Raw genomic sequence first — 21,082 nt, 5'->3', positions numbered from 1 at the left:
GGAGAGGAACAAGCTGGTTTTAGATGCGGATATTCAACTATGGACCATGTATTTTCATTACATGCTATTCTTGATTTTTATTTACAGAGAAGGAAAAGGGTGTATACAGCTTTTGTTGATTACAAAAAAGCATTCGATTTGGTTGATAGATCTTCACTGTGGTTGAAATTGTTTGACCATGGAATTAATGGTAAATTACTCCGGGTCGTTAAGGATATCTATAGAAAGTCAAAATCCTGCGTTTTTTATAACAATTCTAAATCAGACTTTTTTAAGAGTAACATAGGTGTAAAACAAGGTGAGAATTTATCACCAATATTATTTTCGTTGTATTTAAACGATTTTTCGTCATTTTTGTCTCAGAGATACCCTGGCCTGGATTTTCTTTCGTCAGGTATCAATGAAACGTGTTCTACCGAAGAAGTGAATATGTTTGTTGATTTATTCACATTACTATATGCAGATGATACGATTGTGTTGGCTGAAAATGCTGAGGAACTCCAGTTAGCTCTTGATGCTTTATTTGATTATTGCCAATTGTGGCATCTGACCGTTAATACTGCTAAGACTAAGATAGTTATTTTTTCCCGTGGAAAAGTTAGAACAGCTCCTACCTTTCTTTTCGGTGATGACAAAATTTGTGTCTGCGATGATTATGTTTACTTAGGAACGACGTTCAATTATAATAATAATTTTAAGAAAGCTATAAACAAACAAGTAATCCAAGCCAAAAGAGCGTTGTATTCTATGAAAAGTAACATTTTACCTCTCCTCCTTCCAATCGACGTAAAACTAGAGCTATTTGAACGTTTGATCATGCCTATTTTGCTTTACGGCAGTGAAATTTGGGGTTTTGAAGACCTCGCCCAAATTGAAACTTTCTTTTGTAGATATTGTAAGGAACTTCTTGGATTACATAAGCGAACTCCGAATTGTATGGTTTACGGAGAAATAGGTAAAGATAGATTACAAAAAACAGTGACCCTTCGGATGTTAATGTTTTGGTTTAAACTTGTTAACAGTAATATGTCAAAGATAGCGCATATTTTGTATAATTTTCAATATGTTTTATCGGCGAGGCAAGAAAATTCGATGACATGGGTAATTAGGATAAAAGAAATATTTAACAACTTAGGTCTAACTGCAATTTGGAACAGCCAAGCAGCACATCTCACTTTAGCTGGCTTCAAAAGTTTAGTTAGTACCAGATTAAATGATATTTATAAACAAGAGTGGCATAGTAATGTAGACAAAAATTCTCAATGTTTAAATTATCGAATTTTTAAGCAGGATCTTCATTTTGAGAAGTATTTTCGACACCTTAATGATTCACAGGCAAAAATTTTATGTAAATTCCGTTGCGCTAATCATAAACTGCCAATTGTTTCTGGAAGATACAATCAGATTCCAAGAAACGAAAGATTTTGTACCCATTGTAATGAAGAGAAAATTGGTGATGAATTTCACTACCTTTTTCAGTGTAGACTCTTTAATGAACAACGAAAGAAATACTTAAAAAAATATTACTGGAAATACCCCAACACTATGAAGATGGATCAATTATTTAATTGTCAAAAGAAAACAGTCCTTTCCAATTTATCCAAGTTTTGTAATTATATAATGACACATGTTTAGATTATTAGTATTTTTTATCCTTTTTGCAAATAATACATGCCTTTTTTACAGGCTGTGCCTTCTTTACAATTGATTTGTAACTTATTTGTCTTTTCATTCTCTCCTCCTTTTTTCTTCCCCTCTCTACTTCTTCTTCTTCTCGTCCATATTTCCTTGCTTCTTGTTCACTTAGCGTATGAATTCATTTCCATATGTCTTTGTGTGTTTTCTTTTTTTTTCTGTTTCTTTTTTTTTCTTTTTTTCCTGAACCAAAAGTCACTCGTATATCTTTTGTTAATTCACCAGTCTTGTGTCCTTCTCACTCTCCCTCTTCACCTCCATATATCCCTTCTTTCTCTCTCCTCTCTCTCTCTCTCTCTCGTCATATTTCCCTTTCTTTGTTTTTTTTTCACTATACATCGTGTATATATTGTACATTTCTGTACATTTTTTTTTTCTTTTCATCAATCGCATTTCATTCTTATTTTGTTTGTTATAGTTGTTTTGTACACTTTTCAGAGTTATTTGCAATTATTATTTATTGATATTATAATGTGCTATATGTTTTTCATTGGACTCCGATACCCAGAGTTTGGGTTGTGAGTAAATAAACTTTCAAACTTTCAAACTTTACTGATTAATAACTGTACAGGATCCGTGCAATGGCGGCTCCCACAACGCGAAATGGCAGCTTCCACAACGCGAAATGGCAGCTTCCTCGCGCGGCTGCATCCCCACTGGACTACGCCCTCTTGTGGTATAATCTCTTTGATCACAATGCTCTCACGCGCGAACGCGCGCGGTTTTGTTGTCAGCGGAAGCGGGGAATCCCCGTTTTCTGCCTTATGATGACATGCTGCGCATATCACAGTATGTACCAATATTGTTGTGATACGAAATGTATTCCATTTTAATGTCTCGCAAGTGCTAAGATAATACCACGTTTCTCTTTGCATATAAAAATCTATACAACATTGTAGATACATACATTGTTCAAAAATTGAACAAGATGCTGGAAATAACCCGAGGTACTGCAAACGCGGGAACGGCAAAAACCCAATAAAAAACAAAATAAGAAAATATTGATAGCGGGGATTCCCCATACTATACTAAGTACTAGCCGACGCTTTACATCTTTGCTTCTGCGTCACTTGTGCTGTAGCATTTGCCAGAGTAAGACAGATTTTGATGGTAGACCAACGTCGGTATTTAGTGAAATTGTCGTTCAAAATTCCCCGACTATTTGTCTCGTCATCTTCTTCTTGGATTATTATGTCATAATGGTTGGAACACCAGTGCACTGCGTTGGCGTTGATTGGGTGAGTCAACTTTCTAACATGGCATGTTTTTCCTCTATCCCTCACTCTCCTCCTCCTCACCCCACCCCCATCCCTCTCTCTCCTCATCTCCCCCCCCCCCTCCATATTGATTTGTTTTTAATAGATATATGAATGCATATGTTTCTACCAGAGAAGGTGCTTCCATCTTCGATATCACACACACACACATACACGCATACACACATACACACACACACACAAACATTGCAATACGTAATCCATGTTCTAGTTAGTTGTAGTTGTATTTTAGTTTACTGTCCAGCTATACATGTCAGAGTGAGTAAGGCATATGTGAGATTGAGATATTCAACATGTTCAAGCTGAATGGATTATTTAGAAGCTTCGATAAAAAGTGCATGGAACGCTCTGTATATGTCTGTGTACTATATCTCCCTCTCTCTCTTTCTTTCTCTCTCTCTGTATATATATATATATATATATATATATATATATATATATAGGTATTATGTATATGTATGTATGTATATATATATATATATATACATATATATAGGTATATATATGTATATATATATACATATATATATATATATATATATATATATATATATATATATATATACATGTGTGTGTGTGTGTGTGTGTGTCCGGCGGATAAACTATATTAAGTATTAACTTTAGTTTTGTTTGTGCGTTCCTCTTTCATCATTATTTATGCTTGTCTGTTATGATCTATTTTACATAGTACTAGTTTTGTCTATTTTGTTTATCGAGGGCTTTTTTGTCATGCATTTTTGTTGATTCTAGCAGTAACCTCTTTAAATCTAGTTTGTTTTCCTTGTCCCTTGTATAATTCTGCCTCCCAAGCAGAATTTTTCTCGGCGTATCTCAGTGTTTGGGTTTTTTGTTATTTTTTTAAGGTTCTATAGACGTGCTAGAGATTGTTGGAGAGACACAAAGAACTGTGGACTTCCCCGCATTGCTCAATGCGAAGCGTTAGACTTTTTTTTTCAATTTATTTCCGCTATAGCTATGTGTGCTTTATTATATGCGATAGATCAGAAAGTTTGGACTGAACGTGGATCATATAATGTGTTGTATATTTCCGTCTTCAGGTACTTTGCGTTTTCTCTGTTTCCATTATTGTATTTTGCTAGTGCTTTGGTAGAGCTCACTGCGTCATGACGCAAAGTTGCACAGAGCATACGTGCACAAACATTCGCTGAGTATTTTGCTGAATGTACAGACGTATAAAAATGTTAGGAAATGTAGTGTTCAAATCATCTCGTGGAAATAAAGCGGTAATTGTGGCCTTGAGTTCTGCAAATTGTATCCGAATTTCAAAGAACACACTTAGTTACTAACAGATGCCATTTATACACGGATGGTATACACCCTAATGTTGTCTTGACACTGTCTCGCATCTCGTTTAATTTAATGCGCATTGAGCGGCATGGTATAATTATGTGTGCTCCTTGAACTCTGCTGACCAAAAATATTCATAACTAGATGTATATATAATATATGTAAAGACAACACTTACTGGGAGGACATGCTGGGAGCTTCGAAAATTTGAGGATAGACTGCAATGAAAGAAGATAATCATACTGAGTAGATTAAAACGCTAAATAAGTGGCCATTATTGCGATGGATTTGGAATGATAATTTCTATCCTCGGCTCCCCCGAGTGAAAGGCGATTATCCTCGGCTCCCCCAAGTGAAAAGCGATTATCCTCGAACTTTGTATGTCTATAGACAAAACAGCTAATCTGTACGTCTATGATTATGCGAGCAATCTATCGGTCTGACGGAGACGCTCATAAGGATGTGTACCACGTATCACACGTAATTCTTTTCTTTGCCCTCACCACATTGATATCAAGATCCAGACTCATTAGAATCGTTAATGTCAGCTCCCTGTCATGGGGTCAGCTCCGCGCGATCCTTTTGATGAGAGCCCGACAGGCTCCGATGCGAGACTGAAAAATCTCATCTCACGAAGTCTGCAATATTCACTTTGAAAAATTGCAGACATTAATAGCGCTACAATATCTGCAGGCTTGTAAAACTTATGTTGTTATCTTTCCTGCACCCCTCCCCCCCCCCCCCCCCCCCCCCCGAATTTTCAGAAAGGATGTCCAGTGAGATTTATACTGTCAATTTAGTCGCGAACAACACAACGGCGTTGCAGATGTTTGCTATTAGTATTATCTGTCGTAAATATTCACTACTGGCTTGTAGACTCGCAAATATCGCGACTCCAAAGAGCTCCACGATGTCAGTCCTCTCTCTCCCGCTTAATGTGTAATGGAAATCGCGACTCTGTTCATTTTGGAACATGAGGTGGCGCATCACGACATCGGAAAAATACACAGAGAGAGTTAGGAGGAATGTTCCACTCAGTGCTATCAAGCTAGCGTTTAGGAGTTAAAAGGGGTTAAGAGTGAAAGTTACACAAACAGAAGGTGGGATTTATCAGGTCTATAGGTCAAAATAAAAAAGGTATAGGATACTTGAGATTTTCATTGTTTTCACAAAACATTGTATTCCTGATATAGACATTGATTGAAGGGCCTATTATTTTGGTCCAAATTTCACATGCAAACATGATTGTTAGTGAGCTGCTTATGAAATCTCACTTGAATGGATATCATGGGGCTAATTATTTTTCAATAGGGCCTCATTCATATTTTCCCATAAGAAATCACACTTGAATTCAATTCATACATTCATTCAGTAATAAAAATCGTTTGCATATAAAATTTTTACAAAATGTAGCAGGTACAGTTCTGAGAAAGCCAGAGGCTTGTTAAAAAAGAATGTACCCTTGAAAACAAATCATACACATATTGCAATTTAAACAATGAAATACCAAATAATGATAAAGGTTACCAACATATTATAAAAGGAGCACAGATAGAATAAAACATATTAAAACAAGCACAAAATTAAGATTGACCAAAGTTACCTACGAACATCAAGGGAACACGGAGAGAATAAAACATACTAAGACAGAGGACAAAACAAATAACACCACATGAAGCTAAGCAAACAAAACAAAACGAGGTATAGAACGACTAACCTTATCGACTGTTTTGGGACACGAGTTGGGAAACAAAATGGATAAACATTAGATTGATGCCGTGTTTTGTTGTTGTTGTTGTTTTTTTTTGAGTGAATTTCATTACAACGTGTGAAATAATCCATAAAAACAGATGGAAGTTTATTATGAATGAACTTATGCATAAAAATTCCAGTCTTATACAAAACCAAATCAGACAGAGATAAGACGCCGAGGCGTCGAAATAGTTCATGTGTATGCGCATATTGCCTGCATATGGGGCAAATTATTTTTCAGTAGGGCCCAATTCATGTTTTTCCATCATAAACAACAACAACAACAACAACAAGGTTGGGTGATTTTGTCATTGGCTCACAAATCTCCAAGTCTCTTGCACACATTGCAAATTAACTTAGTTTCCTTGGTAACAAATTTCTGACAGGAGAGCCGGGGGGGGGGGGGGGGGCAAGGGCAGCATCAGCCTCAGCCCGAACGGACTTCATCTGCTGCATGGAGGTGCTCCAGAGATTGTCATTCAAGAGTGGGACTATTCAGCTACTCAATATTAGATGGCCAGACAGCATAATCATGCAGGGCTGTTGCTGTCTGTTGTGAATCTAACGTATTACAGTCGTAATATATGTGAGATAAAAGAGCAAATTCATAACATGCCAGGCCTAACGTCAGATCAGTAGGTCTATACCAAGATGTTGAAATTCCGAACGGGTCCTAATTCTGTCTGCAAGAATCTTCAGTTTATTGAAGGAGGCAGACTTAACAAGAAGAAGAAGAAGGCAGTGAAAAATGCTTCCCTATAGCGCTACGCCATCGTTTCTCGAGACGAATGGATGCCAACCAAATTACTATGGACTTTGAATTCGTGACTAGGCGATGTTGATACAGAAAAATAATGATTTTGGCCCCTAAGTATAGTGTAAAAAATATATATATTGCGATCCCGTAACTCAAGTTACGTGAGACGATTCCGTTGTCACAGAAAAAAAAAAGTAATGTTAATGAATGATTTTCACTAAGATCTTACTCCAACACCAATACCTTATAATATAATTACCAATGTTTCAAAGATCATTTGCAATATATTCATAGAATATAGTCACCACTAGACCAACTTAGACCTATAAAAGCAACACAGGGGATTGGGCGGGGGGGATGTGCTAATCAATGCAAGATTTCTGCAACATTCATGCATATTAACAGAAGCGGGCTGCACGTCACAAACACTGCACAGGCATAATCATTATGTATGACGACGCACAGAAAACAACATCAGTGCCAACGGCGAGGGAAAAACTGAATAAAAACACCCCATATTACAGTACTGACAGACAAAACACAATTATTTTAATTTCTGAGTTTGACATCGCATGATCTGTTATTTTTTTTTTTTTTTTTTTTTTTGCATTAACGCCGTTACTTTACATAATTTTTCGCTGGTTATGTTATATTTCTGTTTGATGCATTTTTCACCTAACCTATTTATTCTCCTCACAGTGTGCGCTTCTTTTCGTTTTGAAATAGTTCCATTTTGATTTTAGCTGCATGAACGCTTTAACTTAACATAACGTGCATGGTGTATTTTGTTTATGAACAGCTCTAATCCCACGTCCGTTGTCAACTCATTTTCTTTTCCTGCTATGTAATAGCTAGTTGTTTTGTTTCGTTTGATTTGTTTGTTGTGTTTCTATTATGTGTCTTTCCTTTCGACTCCCCCATTTCCCCCTTCCCTATCATTTTATTGATATATCGGATTTAGAGGCGTCAATAACAGGTTCTGGCACAATAAACACCTCTCACGCATCGGAGGGGACTAGGCCCCCTGAGGCTGCATGAGAAATCTGCTCAAAGTATATCAGAGCCGGATTGTCCAGAAGATGCAACCCAGAACAAAAAAAGAATAAAGTAAGAGGAACGTTTCACTGACACCGGACCTGGACCCCTCACGAAAAGTACGGTAACAACAACGAAAGCAAAAAACAACAACAACAACAACAACAACAACAACAACAACGACAACAACAACAACAACAACAACAACAACAACAACAAAATACAGAGACCCGCACGTAGATGGCGTCAATATTCGGTACACGGATTGTACGCCACAAAATCTAATAACAACAACAACAGCCATTATCGCTTCCTCGTTTTATTTGTATAAAGTTATGTGGTTGTGGTGAATATCGCTGTCGAACGGTAATATATAGTGAAAGGAGAATATAGGTTGCAGAACGCTCTAAAAACAAACTAGTCAATTTTTGATGGAAATCATTTCAGATTAAGACTTACAAGGTTTCTGTATTCTCAGTCAGATCAAATTTTGAATTTTGAGTTATATCTAACTTCAGACTGTGATCATCTTCAGACTGTGATCATATATGCATAATATAATCTATCTAAAATTTGAACAGAATTTAGGTAGAAATCTCGTAAGTCCCTATTTGAATTTTTTTATATAGTTTTGGGTGTTGTTGTTTTTTTTTTTATAGTGTACTGCGCTACTATACTGTTGTACTATAATTTTCTCATCACCGCTATCAACAATGTCATAATCAGCATTATTATCATCATAAACATTATTATCACTGTCAGCAGCAGTATAGCATCATTATAATCATGATAATGGATGATATTTGTTATTCCGGAGGTTCGTTATTTCGAAAATAAAATAAGATTCGTTACACTCCCCAAGGACCCTATATATGATATACCTATACAAATGTTCGTTAATCCGAAAATGAAATGAAGGCGCGTAATTTACGAGCTTCCATAATCTTTTCCATATGTCGTTTCCTTTCTCACTTCACAATTGTATATTAAGAAAACATCTTTTGACCTTAGGGGGTATAAAAGGGCTTGACATCAACAATATAACCCTTATGTACACAAAGGAAGGTTAAGTGTCAATGCTCTTAAAGCAAAGACTATACTTCACCCTATAGAGGGAGGAGGGTATGGATTTTTACAAGAGCTTAATGCACTGGGAGTAGTTTAGTGTACATGTAAACAAACTAATCATACATAATGAGTATACGTACATAAATTTGAACATAGGGTAAACATCACTTGGGTAAGAAACGATCTAAACAAAATATTTGTAGTACATGTATATTGTGAGATAATAATGTTTAAATGAAACTAGTGAAATAGATATACATATGAATAGACTGTGTTATACAATGTAATACCATATAGTACTTGGGGAAAAAAGAAAACAATGAAAAAAAAAAGAATACAAGATATACAGCATTTATAGGCAAAAATCACACAGTACGTGTAGTCCAGTAACAGAATTATGTTATGAGGGGTAATATGGTTATTTTCATAATCTTTCAAAAGTCCTGAGCTAATAGATATATAAGGGTTGTTATCATAGTTAAGGGTTGCTAATAGTTGTAAGTAAATTTAGTTGGAGAGGGGTAGCAAACGGAGGGATATATTTGGCGGATATGGGGGGGGGGGGGGGGCTAAGGACGGCTTTGAGGATCCGAACTTCGCAATATAGCCCCAATAAGCTCATACAATTCCAGCAATTTAGGCCCTACCTACATTTTCACTATGACTATTCTATTTTAAAAGTAGTTGAATATCAATAATAATATTTAGGTAACATTATCCTGTCTCTGAGTGTTGAAGAAGCTATGTTCCAAACAGGGTATGAAATTCGTCACAAATCTTATCTTACCTAATGTACATACTCTTTCATCGTAATTGATAATCATCATCATATATCTTCCTGTTACAACACCGGAAGTTGGTTGTTTGGTAGCCTGTAAAATATGGTAAAATTAATAACATGCTTGTGAGGGAGAATCAACAGATTTATTTCCAACTTGAAGTTATTTTTGAATTCCATAATTATTGACCGTGCATTACTTGATTCAACAGTGCTGAAGCAAGATTGGCTATATTAATCCGGTAACTTTTGCTTGACATCCTTTGTAATCCAAGGACTGCTACACATCTGAGAAAGCCAGAAGTCAGTAATCACTACGTCTTTATGTACAGTAGAAGAGCCAGTCTGATTGAAAGTTTTGGGTATTTTGTATATTTATTACAAATTAGACAACACTTGATATTAGCAATGGGAGAATGATCTTTCTGAACCACTGTAGTCCAAAAATTAACCCGTCTAAATCTTGCATAATCTATAATTGGATGACGCCCGAGTTTCCGAGCATACAATGTATAAAGAAGTTGATTATTTTCAGTTAAAAAGGATATTACAAAATTTTAAACACATTTTTTTCAGCTATCATATATAGGGTTCATTGTGAGTAGCCAAAAGTTCCACAGCCATAATGTGACGATGGGTAGTACAAGGCTACTGTAACTTCATTTTAGTTTCAGTAGGCACTGCACCAAGTCTTAATTCTTATTTAGTAACTAGAGAGTACATCTCTTTCCTTTAGCCTGGTTATATAATTTCTTTTCTGCTTTATTCATTCTCCCATTGTCATTAACGCACAACACTTAAGTATAGTATGAACTCATACACTACTGAGTTCTTCCAAACAAGAATTCCCCGCAATGATGAAAGGAAGGTTTCTTTCTGATTTTACCTCTTGAAAAATAACAATTTTGGTAGTTTATCGTTACAATAGTGTGCAAGGTAAGACATTTTGAATACATCATCTCTAGAGTCACCCATATTGTATCATCAGCATATCATAATGTTATTAAATTTCAATGAGTGACTGTGTCCTCAGTCTTCTGTAATTCATACGATATTTCCGATATCACCTTCAAGCCATTATAGTAGGCCTACATCTTTTCAAAAGTTCAAAAGAGGCAATAAGTTGTCACCCTGTCACACAATAATAAGGGTATTTCGGATTACTGAATCTTGGAACAACGATCCCTTTTTCTTTTCCTTTTTTTTTTTTCATTTTCGGATTAACAAAACTTCGTATTAATTTGACGAACCGTTGGTTCTTTTCGGACTTACGAATATCTCGGTATACGAAATAAGTGAGTATTTCGGAATAACGACCCTTCGGAATAACAAACATGACGTCGTGTTTTGCCTCGGTTATAGTCAGCTATAGAGGGCGGACTACATAACATCGGACTCCATCCACAGAACTCGGTTCTGTGACTCCATCAGCTACGGTCGAGCTTCAAGATCTCTATCGCGGAACACTCTGCGGACAGGGGACTTTTGGATTGGAAGGGAAAATGCACATCAGAAAATGCCGAATCAGACGTGCGGTGTTTCTTTTTTCTTTACAATATAGAGATTATTGTATTGTGGATGAAGGTACATTTCAACATAGAATCACAGGAATGTGATGCATTGTCTTCAAGAATTTTGAACATTAACAGTATTTGATTGTTAACGGTATAGTTAAGGGAAATATTAGCTGGATTAAAAAAAAAAGAAGTAATAAAATACCCACACTATTCATGTATAGAGAATAATGATATAAATCTATGGTTTCTTCTGAGAAGGAGCATGATTACTACATCCACCACACATAACATTTTCTTTTATGAAATGCTTAGAAAACTTTGTGGATTTTATTGACGAATTTCCTGTTCATGAAATCCTGAGTAGTGTTTGTAATGAAATAAGCAGGTAGGAAATATTCTTATAGGTGTTCTTTTTCCATAATGAGAAATGTCTTATAGTATTAGGCCCTACAACACACAGTGAAATTCTACAAAGGCAAGACCTTATTTTGTGTGCCCCTCAGAGTATCTGACTCATACCATTTACTGCCAATTTATTAGTGCTCCGTTCATCACCGCTGATTCGTTGATGCTTTGATAAATGCTAGTGAATGAATTCGATGATGCAGATACACTTGTCATAAAGAGGAATCGGAAAAATGATATAGGCCTACATTTCTTGGATTAATTTCACCTCATTTGATGAGTTCCTTTCTTGCTATATATCATCATCAAAAAACACAAACAGAGACTCTTCATTGCAATTTATTTCTCTTACCTGTTTGAAAATAAAGCTTTATGTTTGTGTATTCATGTTACAACTTTCTGTCTTATATAATATGCATTTAATCCTTCTACACTGTAATAGTCGGTCATTTGCACTTGAAAAACAAAGAAGAAACACCGCACGCAGGCATATACCTCCTTGTTTTTACCATTGCAGATGCGTATATCAGCTCTTAAGTTTAATCGGGCTTATAAATTACGGAAAGACGATGACTTTTGTTCACTCGACAATGACGAAAATAGAATACACTGATGTAAATATTTAAACTGCTTTTTATTTTGTTTTATTTTATTCTACTTTATTCTATTTCATTTCACTTTATTGTATTTCATTTTATTTTATTTTATTTTATTTCATTTTATTTCATTTTATTTTATTTCATTTTAAGAAGGGACAGATAAATGGGACATCCGGGTACTTTTCCCTGCCTTAGGTGATGGATGAGCACCCTGCAGAAATGGCGAGTTGTGTCTAAATATTATACAGTGCGGAGATAACACATCCTCTCTGGACTCTAGTGCCCCTTCTCGAATGTTTTGCCTATAGATGAATGTTTTGCTATTCTTTTTCTTTGAAACATTTGTCCATTTTATTTTCATTGCATTCTCTCAATTTCATTTTCCCATAATTTATTTCTTTAAAATAATGCATACATTATACATGAAATATATATACACATTATGATATATATATATATATATATATATATATATATATATATTTCTCTTATCCAGTCATTATCTTCATTGAATATGACAAAAGTCACAAGAATTCTGCTGTTGATAATGTACAGTTTTGATGAAAAAAGGCCACTGGAATAAGCAATGCTGAAATGAGAGCACTTTCAAAAACTCCAATTTCCGAAACAAGAGATGACTGTTTGGTCAACCTTTATGTTTGGTTGTAATCTGCAGATAATACCTACTGCAGTTTTTTAATTTGTAGATGAAGCCTGGAATCAAATGATATTCTCACAATGAATTCATTTTAAGCACATTCCTTCCCTGAAACGACAAAGCAAATGGGGATTACACTGTTTGACAAACACGTTTGCTCTATTTTGCAACATTTCACATTTGACCTTTCCTCATACTAAGTCATACTTTTCATTCCAGGAATGCATAATGTAAACAAATGAGTTGTCGTTGTAAAGAAAATTAATCAGGCTTTCTTATGATGTCACATTTGAATGAAGTGATGCAGTTTTAAGAGAAATATGATACATCAAATTGGAATTGCAGGACTTTTTGAGGAGTTATATAAACCAAAGTATTCAAGAATTACTTGGAATCACGTCATTATTATGATACAGATATGAGTTTGAAGGAAAGCAAGAACATTTTTAGCATAGTTTTCTAATTGCAAAGTGCAGGTGCATATAATATGAATGAATGTTACAAAGATTATTATGAAGAAATAACAACCATACCCTCCTGGCTTGCATTTTCAAAACATGTAATGTGATGATGAACTCTCTAAAAAAAATCGAGTGAAAATTTTCACTCTAAAAAGAGTGAATACAAAAAAGAGTGAATTTCGAGTGAAATTGGAGTGAATTTTGAGTGAAAATGCTCATTTTCACTCATTTTGGAGTGACGTCAGGGATCACTCGAAGGTTTTGAAGTGATCCCTGACGTCACTCCAAAATGAGTGAAAATGAGCATTTTCACTCAAAATTCACTCCAATTTCACTCGAAATTCACTCTTTTTTGTAGTCACTCTTTTTAGAGTGAAAATTTTCACTCGATTTTTTTTAGAGAGAAGGAATAATGATAATTTTCCTTCAGAGGAGAAAAAAGTCTCCCTGTCGTTTTGCGTAATCGACTACTGGCCGTTATGGTGTAACCAAGGAGGTTCGAGAAATGAAGTCACAACAGTCTTCTTCGCTTTGATCCCATGCTCGAAGCCGCTGCTCAAAAATATTTGAATTAATGAAGTATGTGTCAAACTGGATCTGCCACTCAGATGTGAAGACAATTGACTCGTGTCTCATTGCATAATCACCAGCCACTTTCCAAGGAAGATAATTATGTCTTTGTGATGGTAATTACTTTTCGCTATCCCTACTTACAAACGATGGGCGGTAGACAATGGTAAAGGCACGGGGGTGCGCGAATAAAATTGCTCAAATATTGCTGAAATAGATATCAAAATTACTCGACTGTACGTGTCTGTACGCTAATCTGACATATTAATTTGTGAAGAACTATACTTGAAGATGATACCATATTAGTTTCATTTGGTGGAAATAAGGAGAAAAGTGATAAAACCGGCTTTCCATGATGGTAAAATTTCAAACACTTTCACAAAATACAGCTCAGATTTAAACTTTTGAACATAATATTTTCGAACGGAATTGACTTTTGTTTTATATGCTTTATCATAAGGTGAAATTTCATTGCATTTGATATATAAACGAGCAGCATATGTACCCGATATTATGTTAGCGTTAAAAATGAATCTTCAGATTGCTCAGAAAGATGGCGGCTTCAAGCATCGAACATCAAAGGCACAAAATGCACCTGTGGAATTTTTTTGTCCATTCATAGAAAACTGACAGCTGATTGAATAATTAGTTGTAACTCCATTTCTCGAACCTCCTTGGTGTAACCAGGGAGGTAGCGTCCCTGGTGTGACGACTCAAAAGAGTTCAACATACTTTCTTCATCATAATATTACAGTCCCGTATCTGACATCAACCACGCTCTCGGGATCAACAAGTTGGCCAAAAGTATTTCACTGTACAGCAGTAACATAAAAAAATGGTCAACCGAATGCTGCTGTTGTTGTTCTTGTTTTGTGTTTAGTGGCGTTTTCCATGCTCTTTAGAATATTTACGCCAAACACTGCTCTATAAATTTATTTTCCTTTTCTTATTTTTTTTCTTTCCCCCTTTTTTTCACACACACAAAAAAGGGTATAAACTATTGTAATGAGAGTCCAGTTGGCAAAGGGTCTGGAAACCAGACTAGTGATATTGGGAATCCCCGATGTCCTAATTTTAACCACACCTGCATGCGCGCCACTGGCGTACGGTAGCGTCTAGTATCGGTACTACAGTACATGTACATTACGAGATTGCGAAGCACGCGGCTGCTGGCCGGCTGGCAACCGGTATTCACAGGCAGTAACGTTAGAAGTTCTATACGTAAACTAGCAGGTCACGGCAAAAATGGCTACAGTACTACCAAATTCACAGTTATATCAGTATTTATGTTACGGGTCGTATTCATTTGTGCATAATGTTACAGAAAGGTATGTTGAGCGTTTCTTTTCTTGTTTTGTCGTAAATTTATAGCACTACTGCAGTGTACTGGGAACTAGCGTTAATAGACCTACATTAAGTTGTAACATCTAGATCTAATTGTTGACCAACCAGCAGGGCGGGCAGGGCATGGCGCCCGTCTATCCAGTCGACATGTCTGATTATTGAATAACAACCATATAAATGTTAATTCAATGTCTGTGTGATAAGGTAACCAGTAGACCAGTAGATCCTACACAGTATATGTCAAGTTGAAAAATCAGTAACCATGCCATGTTAGCAGTAGACTAGTCATGCTAGTTATGGTATATGGTAGCGTTCTTGTCGTTACTGTACCAGCAGCACTCAGCAGTAGTACTAGTAGCAGCGCGGCGCTACCACTACTAGACTAGTGAGTACTGGGAAGGGGGGGGGGGGGGGGGGGGGGGGGGGGGAGGGGGAGGCGAATAGAAATTGCTCAAATATTGCTGAAATAGATATCAAAATTACTCAACTGTATGTGTCTGTATTCTAGTCTGACATATTGATTTATAAAGAACTATACCAGGTACTTGAAGATGATACCATATTACAGTTTCATTTGGCGGAAATAGGAGAAAAGTGAGAAAACCGGCTTTCCATGATGGTAAAATGTCAAACACTTTCACAAAATACAGCTCAGATTTACGCTTTTGCACATATTTTCGAACGGAATTGACTTTTGTGTTATATGCTTTATCTTTAGGTGAAATTTCATTGCATTTGATATATAAACGAGCAGCATATGCCCGATATTATGTTAGCGTTAAAAATGAATCTTCAGATTGCTCAGAAAGATGGCGGCTTCAAGCATCGAACATTAAAGGCACAAATGCACCTGTGGAATTCTTTTGTCCATCCGTAGAAAACTGACAGCTGATTGAATAATTATAGTCAGTTGTAACTCCATCTCTCGAATCTCCTTGTTATAACCAGACACAGAACCCTGTCTAGCTGTCTCTACACAGCACTCACTGCTCGAGGTGGGGCTGTACCGGATACCACCGGCCACGGCCATAGAAAAATTGGTGACTCAGTGCGATTACACTGATTTTGAATTGATTGCATAATCTGATACATGTTTGGTACAGGTAACTCACAGACCTAGGCTTAGATCTTACATAAATCTAATCTTGATCATTTTTACTTTGTCTTGGAGTTATTGATTTTGACCTTTACAATGTATAAACACTTGCCAGAAAAACAATGATTTATTTATTGCTTCATCTGCACACACACTGCAGTTCACTTTTCTCCGCTTTGGTAAAGGTAGAAGTTGCCCGGATGGCTGTGCACTTTTTAAAATTCATGCCACCATGAGGCAGTACACTCAAGCATTACGCACTGGAAACAACTGCTGTACATAGCAGATGAGCAAAGGTGATGCACATGGCACACTAATGCAAAGCACTTTGAATTGGTGCAGGAAAGACAGTTTTTGCAGTCAGAAAGGCAAATTTTTCCCAGTAGCTGGGCTAGGGACTAAGCGAGGACATTGCCTATTCAATCACTTTAACAATAATATTAAATACACAATGCTAATAATGCTCAAGATGCTTTACACTGGCTAAAGCAAAAAAGACTGAAAGTATATGATGAGCCATAAAAAGAAAAAGAAGCAGAAGAAATAGAATGTCTGACCTAAAAAATCTATGGTTAAACAAAGTAGGATTTAGGTTGCTCCTAAAAGACATAACATGAAATGGAGTTTGAGTCTTTCAGCTCACGTGACCTGCTATGGATTGTAATGCCAGAATTAGTATAGACGGTCAATTTCACCAGAGTAAATTGCAAAATTTGGGGCAGAAAGTAGCAATTTTTAATGTTTTAATATTTCGTAGGTTGTTTGTTACAAGAGGTATCTTAGCGAAAGAGTACTGCACAGGTTCTAATCAGAATGTCGGATCAGGTTAGATTATATTGTGACAACTAACATTTTTCTTGTGTAAGTTTGTGTAATACAGTGTTTCTCAACTTGTGGGCCACAACCCACTGGCGGACCGCGATGTCGGCCAAAAATATAGAAGGTTTATATTCAATCTAAGAGGACTACAAAAAGATTGTAGGAGCAAAAGTGTCCTTCTGGTTAAAAAAAAGGTTGAGATGCACAGGCATAATGCATAAAATATAAATTGATATGGCATTTATCCAAGTTTTCATCGCTTTAATACTTTGATGCTTTACGTAGCTGTTAGTGTTACTGTAAAAGTAGAAAAATCACAAAATTGTTCTCAAATCCTGCCCTCCAGAAACCGAACTGTTGTGTTATGTAGCATGAGAATATGAGAAGAAATAGTCATTTGGGGAGAGAATAAAGTAAGCATAAATTTAGAGAAATATGCACATCTGCAAGAATTAGAAGCAAGTGAAGTTCATTAGGATAATAATAGAGCAGAATTTCATTTGAGCAAGTTTCACATTCTACAATACTCTTATCTGTTTGCTGATATTTATCAATCATCTGCTGATTGGGGGAGATGTTGTGTAATGTAATTTGATACCTGAATATAAAAGAAACTGAGGTTCATCAGAGAAAATTTTGAGAAGACTACAGTAAACAACAAACTAACAATGATATTTTTGATTTTTCAGTTCAACTTATGGGAATGTTCTGTGTAAATTGACATTATGTAAGACAGTCATCTGATTTAGTGATTATATCTAGATATTTGCATTGCTTTTCTTGGGGTCTCCAAAGATGATAGCAAAATTTGGACTTGGGCCTTTCTTATATTCAAATATTTGGTCGTCAATGAGCAGGGAATACATTTATCATAAATATGCTGTGTAACAATAGTCTCCATGCTTGCGTCACATACAACTGTACTGTACTATAAAAGTGGATATTTTTGTGAGTAATTTTTTGTACTAGGCTGGGTTTACAAGATGAATTTTGCATGTTTTTGATTCTGCAGAATCAAGACACATGGAAAAGTGTAGCGAGCAAAAATATTTGCTAGATTTTATTTTTGTGCTAGTTTTAGGTTGTACAAAATGTGCAAAAATTTCTACAGTGTACTTTTGTAGTATACGTGTATTTTGTGGCATCAATGAGCAACTACATTGCGCATCAGCTACCCTGGTTCGATCCCAGTAGAGACCACTTAATATCTTTTCTAATTGGAGTCAAACAAGGCTATGTGTTTCCTTTACTTGCTGACGCCCCTCAAGTGACAACACTCTCTCCGTACCTAGTCCGGCCAGCCTTCTGTCATCCTTAGTGAGGTTTCCGAATTCCAGCCTCCCTGGTGTTCCAGCATGCTGATTCTAGCAATGAGTCAAGATGCTTCTTTTTGTCCTGTGAGTCATTGCTACTACCTTCCCAAACTCCACAGCACCTTATGCACAGTTTCAGGATGGTGGTGGCCAACCCCATATCCTTCCTAGTCAGGTTGATCCAGGCGATTGCTTGCAGGCTAGTGCTGATCTAGTTCCTTAACTTTGTCTGTCTCCAGTGTGTTGATAATGCTCTGTACCTGCCTCTTCCAAAATCATAGCTTCAAAAACTAGATGATTGTCTGGTCTATAGCCTGCATTAATTCAAATGGTGTTTGATGTAAATAGCTTTGATATTCTTGTGCTAGATTTGAGGATGGTAGGATGCATTGCCTAGGAGCAACATGATTCCTCCAGCACTTGTCCATCTCCATTTCAAGTTTCCTTATATTCAGCCCAATGATGTTGAGCGTAATCCATACTAGACTACTCCTTACCTTTGTATTTGGATGGTAATTGCCTGGCAGGTCCTTTTTGTCTAGCTGTCCAGAGCTTGATGCTCTTTTAGATGACTAGATTCCTTTTCTCTCCCCAAAGCATCGTTGACATTATGAAGAGAAAACTACTGATTCAGATTCAGATTCAGATTTCATTTCATTGTCCAGTATAGGAAATTCTTTCCGTTGGCATGGTACACAAACAGGGATATGATGCAATGAAAGGCAGACGGCATCTCATCTCTCACAGGTCATAGCCAGCACTGATTTCTGGTCGTTCTGGAGCCCTTCATCCACTGTATGAGCACTGCAGTGTCTCTTTTCAGAAAGCCTTCAGCCACCAGACCGATACCACAGGGATTTGAGTAGTTCCAACTATTTGAAGTATCAGATGGCTTTATCTTGAAGAATAAAGCTCCATATTGGAATCATCCTTGTTGTCACATCCTTAAACCATTGGTAAGGCAGGCTCTTGAGCTCCTCAATCCACATCTTTGGATACTTCTTCCTGTGCCATGAAGTTCTCATAAGTTCTCATACTCATCGTTTTCATCTCAAGTATAGAAGCGTATTCTGCATCTTAGCCGCAATTTCGGTAGCTGCTGCTGTAATCTGACCCCTGGGATCTTGCTGAACTTGAATTGAAAAGAAGACAGCTTGAAAATCAAGAATCACAGCTGGAATACCACACTGAATGATGTCAAAATCATAGCAGATAGGTGTAGATGGATGTTATCAGTAGGGCTGATGGGGTTGTTTCCTGCAAGTCTTTAGCATGCATCGAGCATCAGATTTTCAAACACAGTAACTCCACTTTTCACCAATGACTCAAATGCTGCTCACCGTCTGCTCGCCGGGCTTCGTTTTTAGGCACAAAAAACACAAGTATTACAAATGGAAAGGCTTTTAATACAATCTATGACATGTGTCATCTGAATATCAACACCTCTCTCACAAGATGCGTTGACTGATATTGCTGATTCAATTGAAAAGTCCCTAATGAATGATAAACATGGATGATGGAGGCATCCGCTATGATGACTGTCTACACCTGATTTAGCAAGAAATCGAGTGAGAAATTAACACAAGAGGGCCAAAAGGCCAAATATTAATTAGTATTCAGTCTAAGATGAGCAAACATGTTTACATGATTGAAGCAGGTGAATAAAGCTTATAATCAATTTCATTCACATGATTTACACGGCATGAGTAAGCTGCATTGTGTATTGTGCATGCACAGTTGCAACCTTAAAGGGATGGTTACAGTATTGGTGGAGATGACAATAGGGCTTTTAATTTTTTGCGAGATACCAAGAAAACACTTATGATATAGTGCAGAGCATACCATTTTAAGAGGAATTCAAAGTTTATTTTATGAAAATCGGATACGGAATGACTGAAACATCCAAAAACAAAGTAAAACAAAGTGATTGTAATAAAGTGTGGGTCCCACACTTTATTAGAATCGCTCTTTTTTGGATATCTCAGCCATTTCAAAACCAATTTCCATCAAATAAACGTTGAGTTCCTCATAGAATTGCATGCTCTTTAATATTTCATAAGAGGTTTCTCATTATTTCACCAAAAAATGTTGGAAACCCGGAATTAGGTCTCGATCCCTTTAACAATGACAGTGAGTGAGGAATATGTGGCAGTAATTGAGTGTCTCATGGATGGATGCATATTATCAGAGCTGTTTCAAGGTGGATTTGATGTGCCTTTGTGATAGGTAATCACCCTGTCCCTGCAAATGTTTTACTGGTTGTATAAGCTGTGAAAAGTTTCAGTGGCATTTAAATGATGTGACAGCCAACAAAGCTTAAGTAAGCTAGGTGCTTTGCTACAGCACACTTCTAGGCTTAGACATCCATTCTGCACACATATTGGTCATTTGGTCACTAGTTCTGGATTTCATTGCAGGGGATTTCCATGATGTCAGTGTGGTGTGGTGACCATAATAAACAAGTGGTCACCCACCCTCGCTCGTATTTTAGTCTGGGTGCCAAAGCCACTTTTTGGGCCTAACCTTGTTTTACCGTCCACCCAATTTTTTTTGATGGTTTTACCCTATTTAGGGGGTGCTGAATCCGAATCTGGATGATGCAACTCTTGCATCCTTGAGGGTTTTGAGAT

The 21,082-nt window shown here is 36.6% G+C and overlaps 1 protein-coding gene across 2 annotated transcripts in view; it reads left to right on the top strand.

The window, feature by feature from the left end:
* Positions 1 to 2,760: 2,760 nt before the first annotated feature.
* Positions 2,761 to 21,082, top strand: part of LOC139714149 (TNF receptor-associated factor 3-like) — a 47,504-nt gene continuing 29,182 nt past the window's right edge. Inside the window, exon 1 of one of the 2 annotated variants that reach the window (XM_071625867.1) lies at positions 2,761 to 2,933. The gene's annotated coding sequence lies outside the window, so the exon portion shown is untranslated. Of the gene's footprint in view, positions 2,934 to 13,676; positions 15,209 to 21,082 lie in introns of those variants that run through there. The other variant, XM_071625868.1, reaches the window with a different exon arrangement.

Source organism: Diadema antillarum, unplaced genomic scaffold (genome assembly GCF_040938485.1).
Source record: "Diadema antillarum isolate AM-2024a unplaced genomic scaffold, OU_Dant_1.0 seq00002176_RagTag, whole genome shotgun sequence".
NCBI lineage: Eukaryota > Metazoa > Echinodermata > Echinoidea > Diadematoida > Diadematidae > Diadema > Diadema antillarum.
The sequence above is the reverse complement of the archived record's forward strand: the minus strand, read 5'-3'. Positions and strand labels throughout refer to the sequence as shown.